This window comes from Acipenser ruthenus, chromosome 39, assembly GCF_902713425.1.
Source record: "Acipenser ruthenus chromosome 39, fAciRut3.2 maternal haplotype, whole genome shotgun sequence".
Classification (NCBI taxonomy): domain Eukaryota; kingdom Metazoa; phylum Chordata; class Actinopteri; order Acipenseriformes; family Acipenseridae; genus Acipenser; species Acipenser ruthenus.
The window spans coordinates 9962504-9969635 of NC_081227.1; the positions used below are offsets into that span (position 1 = coordinate 9962504).

Below are 7132 nucleotides of genomic sequence, written 5' to 3' on the forward strand. Positions count from 1 at the left end.
CATCACATTGCAGTTTAAAAAGAAAAAGAGATGCCTGATCCTCCACCGGACCCTGGCTCTGCTGAACCCCACTGTGGCGTTGACTCTGCTGGACTGCTTCAGCCCACCCTCTCTGTGCATTTAACATTTCAGTTCACCCGCGCTGCCGTGGTGTCTATTACCCTCACAGCTTGCTGTTGTGTGTGTGTATGTGTGGTTTTATTTCACTGCCTTGCATTTAGAAATAAAAAATAATACAAGAGTAATTCCTCTACTGGGACCCAGCTCTGCAGGGTCCCGCTGTTGAGTTGAATCAGCAGGCTTATTTTAGCCGCCTACTCTGCGCGCTTGGTCATCTGCCTGGCATGGTGAATGTGTTTCTCCCATAGTTGAATGGCTGTGTGTATAAGCCTGTATTTTTTCCTATTACTGCCTTTGCAGTTAAGAAAGCAGTACACTTTTATTCCTGCCTAACGCGCCGCAGCTCCTGCAGCTCCTTGAGCCTGTGCTTCACTCTGGCATACGCTATGCGCTGCCACGTTGTGTGACTGTACGCGGTCCAGGACCAGGTTATCACCGCTCTGCACCAGGGTGCAGCACCGTGCACTCCCCTGTACTGCTCTCCTGTTTGCCTACCACAGCCACTCGAGCCTGTGTATCCACCCCGGTATAAGCTATGCGCTACCTCGGGTTGTGTTGACTTCACACGGTTAAGGCTGGGCACCTCTCAGTGCTCTGGTGCCCTCGGTGTTTAGATGCTCCATGCCTCGGTGCTTAGTGCCACAGCATGTCAATAACATCTGCACTCGGTGTCCCTGATGCTTCGGTGCACCAGTAGTGTATTCTATGTCACTCAGTGTTCTTGGTGCATCTGCAACCTTTGTGCCTGAGTGCTTCAATACATGGCTGAGCCGTACACGGCGTTGGGAGCCCCTGGCCAGGCAGCAGGCTCAAGCCCTTGCTATGATCACCCCAGATGTTACAGAATCAGATTTCAGCTTTGCTGAGGAGGACCACTGCGATTATGTTGCAGCCTCATGGGAAAGTGGCTCCATCCTTCAAAAGCAGCCCCTACCTCCCCTGACCATTACTTTGGACCAGCGGTTGAGGAATTGCTGCAGCGCTCCCACCGAAAACACAAGGTGCCTCGGCAGGTAGAGAACAAGATGCTGGAGTACGCTGTACTCGGCAGGCGGTCCGGCCCGGCGAATGGTTTATCACACTGGACCGAAAGAACGCGGATTCCACGTTCCTATGGGTCCAGCACACAGGAAGTGTCTCCGCTCCGCCTTACAGGGGAGCGTCCTGAGTTTTCCGTGCTGTGATTCAGCCTCTCCTTACCCCGCACGTTTCAAAGTGCATGGATGCCATCCTAGCTCCCTTGTGGCTGCAAGTGATCAGGGTGATGAATTACCTGGATGACTGGTTGATCTGCCCAGTCACAGGAAGGAGCAGTGGCCCACACAGCTGTTTGTGATGAAGCATCTGTTTGAGGCTGGGTCTCACCCTCAACAATGCCAGAGCCAATTAAATCTACTTGAGTCTCCGGCTGGAGTCCCATACGATGCAAGCCTATCTGTCAGACGACAGAGTAGCTGTCATTTGCAACTGTCTGGCCCTGTTCAACAAGGGTTCACAGTACAATTGGTGTTGTGTTAAAAACTATTGGGTCTGATGGCCGTGGCTTCATCACCCACCCAACAAAGGTTACTCCAAGCGCCCGATCCAAGTGTGGCCCAGTGCCTTTGGCTGCACCCCAAGCGCGACAGACACTGTCGGCTGACCGTGTCTCATCTATGCTGGGAAGCGCTACGCTGGCCTCTCACTTGAGCGAAGGCGTAACGATAGGAGTGATACACAACCGTCAATTGGTGATGACAGAAGCATCCAACTCTGGTTGGGGGGGTGGTCTGGGTATCTCATCTGCTCTTTGGTTATGTGTTCTCTCACTGACGGCCTGGGTTATATCAGTGGCGGTTTTGGCAAACTGTCCTAAGGTGACCCCTTTCTCTCCGATATCTTGCAAACTGCAGGCTGTGGGTGACTCGGGGTCCAGGAATAGCCCTGCTAGGGTCATGATCCCCCCGGCCGCCCCTACGAAGCTCCCAATAGTCTTAGCAAGGGCTGCGTTCATGCTGGCCTCATCCAAGCCATCCGCAATCTCTTTGAGTTCTCGGAGGTGTCTCTTTATCACCGGCTTCTGGATTTGAACAGCTGGACAAACTCCTCCATGCTCTGCTCTGTGCTGTGAAAGGGGTACGCAAAGGAGAGTTAGAACTGTAAACAGCATCTTGGAGGTGTCTTATTAGAAATCATGAGAAATCACTCTTAATGTTAGTCCCCAGTGATAAACGCGATCGTGGATCACTCTGTGATTTCGCAGAATCCACCATGAGATGCAGAATTATTGATTTTCCATGACACCAAGCCTAACCTGTATTCGTAAGAACAAATTCAAGTTTTTTAATCATTCCACAAGGCGGCACAGTGAGATTTTTGAATACCTGCTTTGTTTATCCTACTCAACCCACTCTTAGGAAAAGGAAACAACTCATTTTAGACACTGACATGCTGTGGCTATTAAAATCCTGAGCTAAAATGGATAAACTTGTTGAGAGCAAACATGTTTGGTGGCAAAAGCCACTTAGGAAATAAAACAGCAACCAATCGTGCTCAGGAATATGCGAGACACTTGTATGAGGACAGGGGTAAACTGTTTTGCATAACATTTAAAAAAATATATTTTTACTTTTCTTTCAGTCAATTTTTTATTATTGAAGAAATGTATTGTACTTTTCTACATGCTGACAGTGGTCTCACAATTTTGTTTTTGGAATTAATAAAAGTTATTAAAGTTTCAATAAATGTTTTTGTGTATTCATTCTGCTATTTGTTTTAGTATGTACTGTAATAAACTTTAAAAACCCGAGAAAAAAAAGAAATGAAACATGCTTTCCACAATGCTTGTAAGAATGCTAATTGAGGTATAGTTTATGGTATGTCATAAAATAGCATCTTATTTGAAATCCACTTATCACAGATTCCGAGGGAGTTACGTTCATCCTCTTTATCGAATTAACCAATCCTAAAAGGTTGACAAAAGCTACTCTGATTTGTTATTCTAAATGCATTTAAGCTAGTGTTTGGTTTTAACTTTTAAAAGGCTACCGCAGAATTCAAGAACTTCTGTTGCAGAACTCATAAACCCTTGCTGAAGAATTTGGAACAGTTTGCAGCACATTTCATTGGGGACTATAATGTACACATAATGTAATTCTAATTTGTATTACCATCACTTTGTAGATCTCACATTTGCCTACATGAAAGATGCACACATTATGTTAAATGTGTATTTGTAGTGGAGTTCATTGCTGTTAGTGAACACTAATATTTTTTTCAATGCTGCAGGTCATGAAGGAACGCAGGTGATAGGAATGTTGTTTCTGGGAGTTCTTGTAAAAGGAACAATTTGTTTCCTTTGCAAGAACTCAAGCAAAGTGTAGGGCCAGTGCAATTTGAAATGTATTTTGCTTTCGACTTTGAAATGTATTTTGCTTTCGACTGTAAGTCGCCCTGGATAAGGGCATCTGCTAAGAAATAAATAATAATAATAATAATAATCCAGGCAATCCATGTCATTTCCCAGTACTAAAATGCTCCAATAGAAATCCAGCTGCGACAGGCTATAGGTTGATCAGACAAAGGTCAAGGCATTGCTGTGGTGAAATACCTTCGTGCTTGAAACAAACTTTGGACTTATTTATGCTGTACAGAATTCTGAATTACTTTTATAAGATATGCAGGTTTTAAAAGATACAGCCATAGTTCACAGATCGAATGATTCTGTATGTAACAAGTCAAGGACTTGGACTTGGCTCATCAGAGCTTTAATTTGAACTAACCCAAGCAGCTCCCCGTTTGCTAGTTACCCATAAGCGTGGCAGGGCTCTGGTTGGGTGTAGCTCTGCAGTATTTACTGGAGCCACTTGTGGAGATTGTTGTTTTGTTCTCTGCTGTAATGACTAAATGGATGGAGAGATCAGAGTGTGGTTCGCTGGATCTGATCCTGAAAATACATCTGAAAATGCAGGATCCTTGTGCAAGCTGGGTGGCTCTGACTGTGCAACATAACTTATGTTATAATAAGAGACACCTGGCACATATAACCTATGAACAACTATCAGACATAAAAGAAGAGTTTGTTTCTTTATAAACTAGGTCATGCTCTGTGCTTGGGATAACATCTATAAACAGACTTAGATGTACTGGAAGCCTGACAGATCCTGATCAGGGATTGATTGAGTTTTCACACGTGATTCATAATGAAGAGATTACCTGCTTCCCTCAAACTCCACCAGCTCTCCTGTCATGAAAGAGGGTTCATACTCCCAGGTGTTTGCCCTTGTTTTTGGCAGCTGGTACATGGCTGTATCCTGTGGCTGGCTCTGTTCTCAGTCTGCAACAGCAAAGTAATCACCTATTTGTCAAAAGGCATGTTTTTATATCACTAAAGCAATTAGTCATCTATCAGTCTCTATCAGTTGATATCACTTCCCTATACTTCAAGTCTTACCTGCTTATGTTTGTTCTGTATGATTCTCTATTGCTGTTTCTGCTTAGATCATTATTGACCCAGCTTACTAACTATTAGGTGGGGTGAGCATATCAGGGTGGTACAATGTCAGTGCAGAAATGCCTCCCCTATAGGCTACAGAGCAGACACAGATATTGCAGCATGCTTTCCTTTTAAAAATCAAATACAACGTTTCCCCACACTAGAATGCAGTGGACAAAGAATGTGATGACAACACCTCTATAACAACAGCAATTGATTTTACACATGCCTAGGTTACCATTTTTTTTATTAATATTTTAAAAAAATACATTTCAGGTGTAATACAACAGTCCTCATGTCAGTAAGTATATAAGAAAAATACAGCGAAGGTAAACCATGTGCAGAAAATGACATAGAAAAACAATTACATCTCTAAGGGCCTCCTCATGCATTAAACAGTTTACCACGCAAGCCCGTTACTGAAATGAATCGCGTGGAAAAAGATACCGCGTGCAAGTCATTTACATACAAATAATAATACTAATACGGAGAGGGAGGGACTTGATATGAAAACCATATTCACTTAAAGGTTCCAACTTTACTAAGTGTCTCAGCGCGTGTTAAGAGTAGCGCTTATTGAAATCTAAATCACAACACAAACAGGGCAGACCAGGAGTAGTGCTGTGTGGAAACATGATAAACGCGGGTATCTGCTTTCAGCTACTGCAGTACATTTTTTCCAGGTTAAACGATTGCCTGTGTTCCAAAGAACACTACAAATAAAATGTCAAATATAGGCTACACAGGATGTATTTCGTTGGTTTTATAGATTAAGTGCAATATTTTAATATACGGTGTTGCAATATCTACTGTACATAATGATATGATTCTGAAAATGCAACTTACCAAAGGCTGCACGTGAACTGTAGCCTATTACATAATAATTTCCTTTATTCCGATTCCAAACGTGGTGCTTTCTCAATGCAAGATGCGTAGGAATGTAGGTACAGTGCTGTATAAAAAAAATCCCATGATGTAGCCTACTGAATTTTTTTCCATTATGACGTTGTGCTGCCGAAACGGCACACCTGAATTACACTGAATTATTTCGACATTAGCTTTTTTGTCATGGAAAAGACAACAGAGTAGCCTAACGCACACACTGTGCCTAGCCTGTGCAGCACGTCGAAATCGCCGGATAAGCAGCTGGAAGATTAACGTTTCTTAAAAGTAAAAAACAAGATATAAACCGCACACTCACTTGCAATCCCTTTAAAAGAAACACATCTATATTTAGCCAAAGTTTCGGTACCGGAGTGCCTTCAAAATAAACCAGAGGGAGATAAAGGAGAACAAACAAATACTTGTTTTCAGCTAATTATTTTCTGCTTCTCCGCTTTGACAGTCTCAAAGCAGAATATTCCCGGGCCGCCTCCCCTCATCCTACGCAGACCCACTGAAGAGGTAGCTGGTGCCGGCTGCTGCTTCCTTGGTCGCTGTCATTCTGGCGAAGTGAGAGCTGGACTACCCGTCCTTTGGAGTGTCCATAATATGACCATATACTAAAATAAAGGGTGTGTAAGGCGTGCAGCATTTCGCGTGGTATGATGACTGGCGAATGAATCATTTAGCGCGCCTTATTCGTGCATATTATTATATTAGTGAATAGAGCGGCCACACCTTCATTTTTGCACGCAATATGGGTTTCTCTTACCACACAGTATTTCAGGTCATTTGCCACCGTTTATGCATGAGGCCTTAAGAATGATATCACAAAGACAGACAAAACAGGGTTTACAAAATCCTGCCTATATTCTTGTGGCATTCCTTAGATACATGTCTTTCATTTATAGCTTATCCGATTTACAGCTGCAATTTGTATAAAACATTATTTGAAGTGTTGTTTTAAAAATAACGTGTGTGATCTCCAAAGCAAGTGTATTTCATATAAGTTAATATGGTGTGTTGAGTGTCTTATTGTTTTATATTCAAATTACATATTCAGATCACCTGATTAAAAGGCGTTTCAAGAACTAACCTTTATACAGCAGCTTATGAACACGTTTAGTAGTATATACACGTTAAACTGTGCTAGTATCAAAGTCTAAAGAAAACGAGTTCAAACTAAAATATGTTTATATTCTGTACATTTTATGTTTAAATCTTAAATATTTACAGTGTACAGAGAAATACAGAAACATTAAATATAATTTCTAAATTTTTTTTTTTTTTTTGCACAACAAATATAATGTCCCACCAGTAACGAATATATAATTCTGCTGCAGTTTTACCTTTTGCAAATAGAACCTGAGTGGATCGTTTGGTCTTTCTCCTCTGTTGTGTTTTCGCAGTGAAGTGCCTGTTTAAATGCACTCTATCTGGACTTTAGACTACCACTTCAAATCAAGGCTGGCCGCGGGGTTATATAAAGCTATACAGAAAGATAAGGGTTGCTATCCTGTTAACTCTAAATGGAAACCTATCATTCTGAACACAGAGTAAGTAATAGCCTGTGACGTATAGACAACAGAATTAAGAAATAAAACAGAAGCATTCAACCCAAAGCCATAATCTTTAATTGAATTCAGGCTTTGGTTG

The 7132-nt window shown here is 42.3% G+C and overlaps 1 long non-coding RNA gene across 1 annotated transcript; it reads right to left on the reverse strand.

Annotated features, from left to right (window-relative positions):
• Positions 1 to 358: 358 nt before the first annotated feature.
• LOC131707300 (uncharacterized) lies at positions 359 to 6894 on the reverse strand. Its single transcript, XR_009311092.1, has 3 exons — positions 6826 to 6894; positions 4315 to 4435; positions 359 to 2224 (listed from the first exon to the last, which is right to left on the reverse strand). It is a non-coding gene; the product is annotated as an uncharacterized LOC131707300 (long non-coding RNA).
• Between the last annotated feature and the right edge of the window lie 238 nt (positions 6895 to 7132).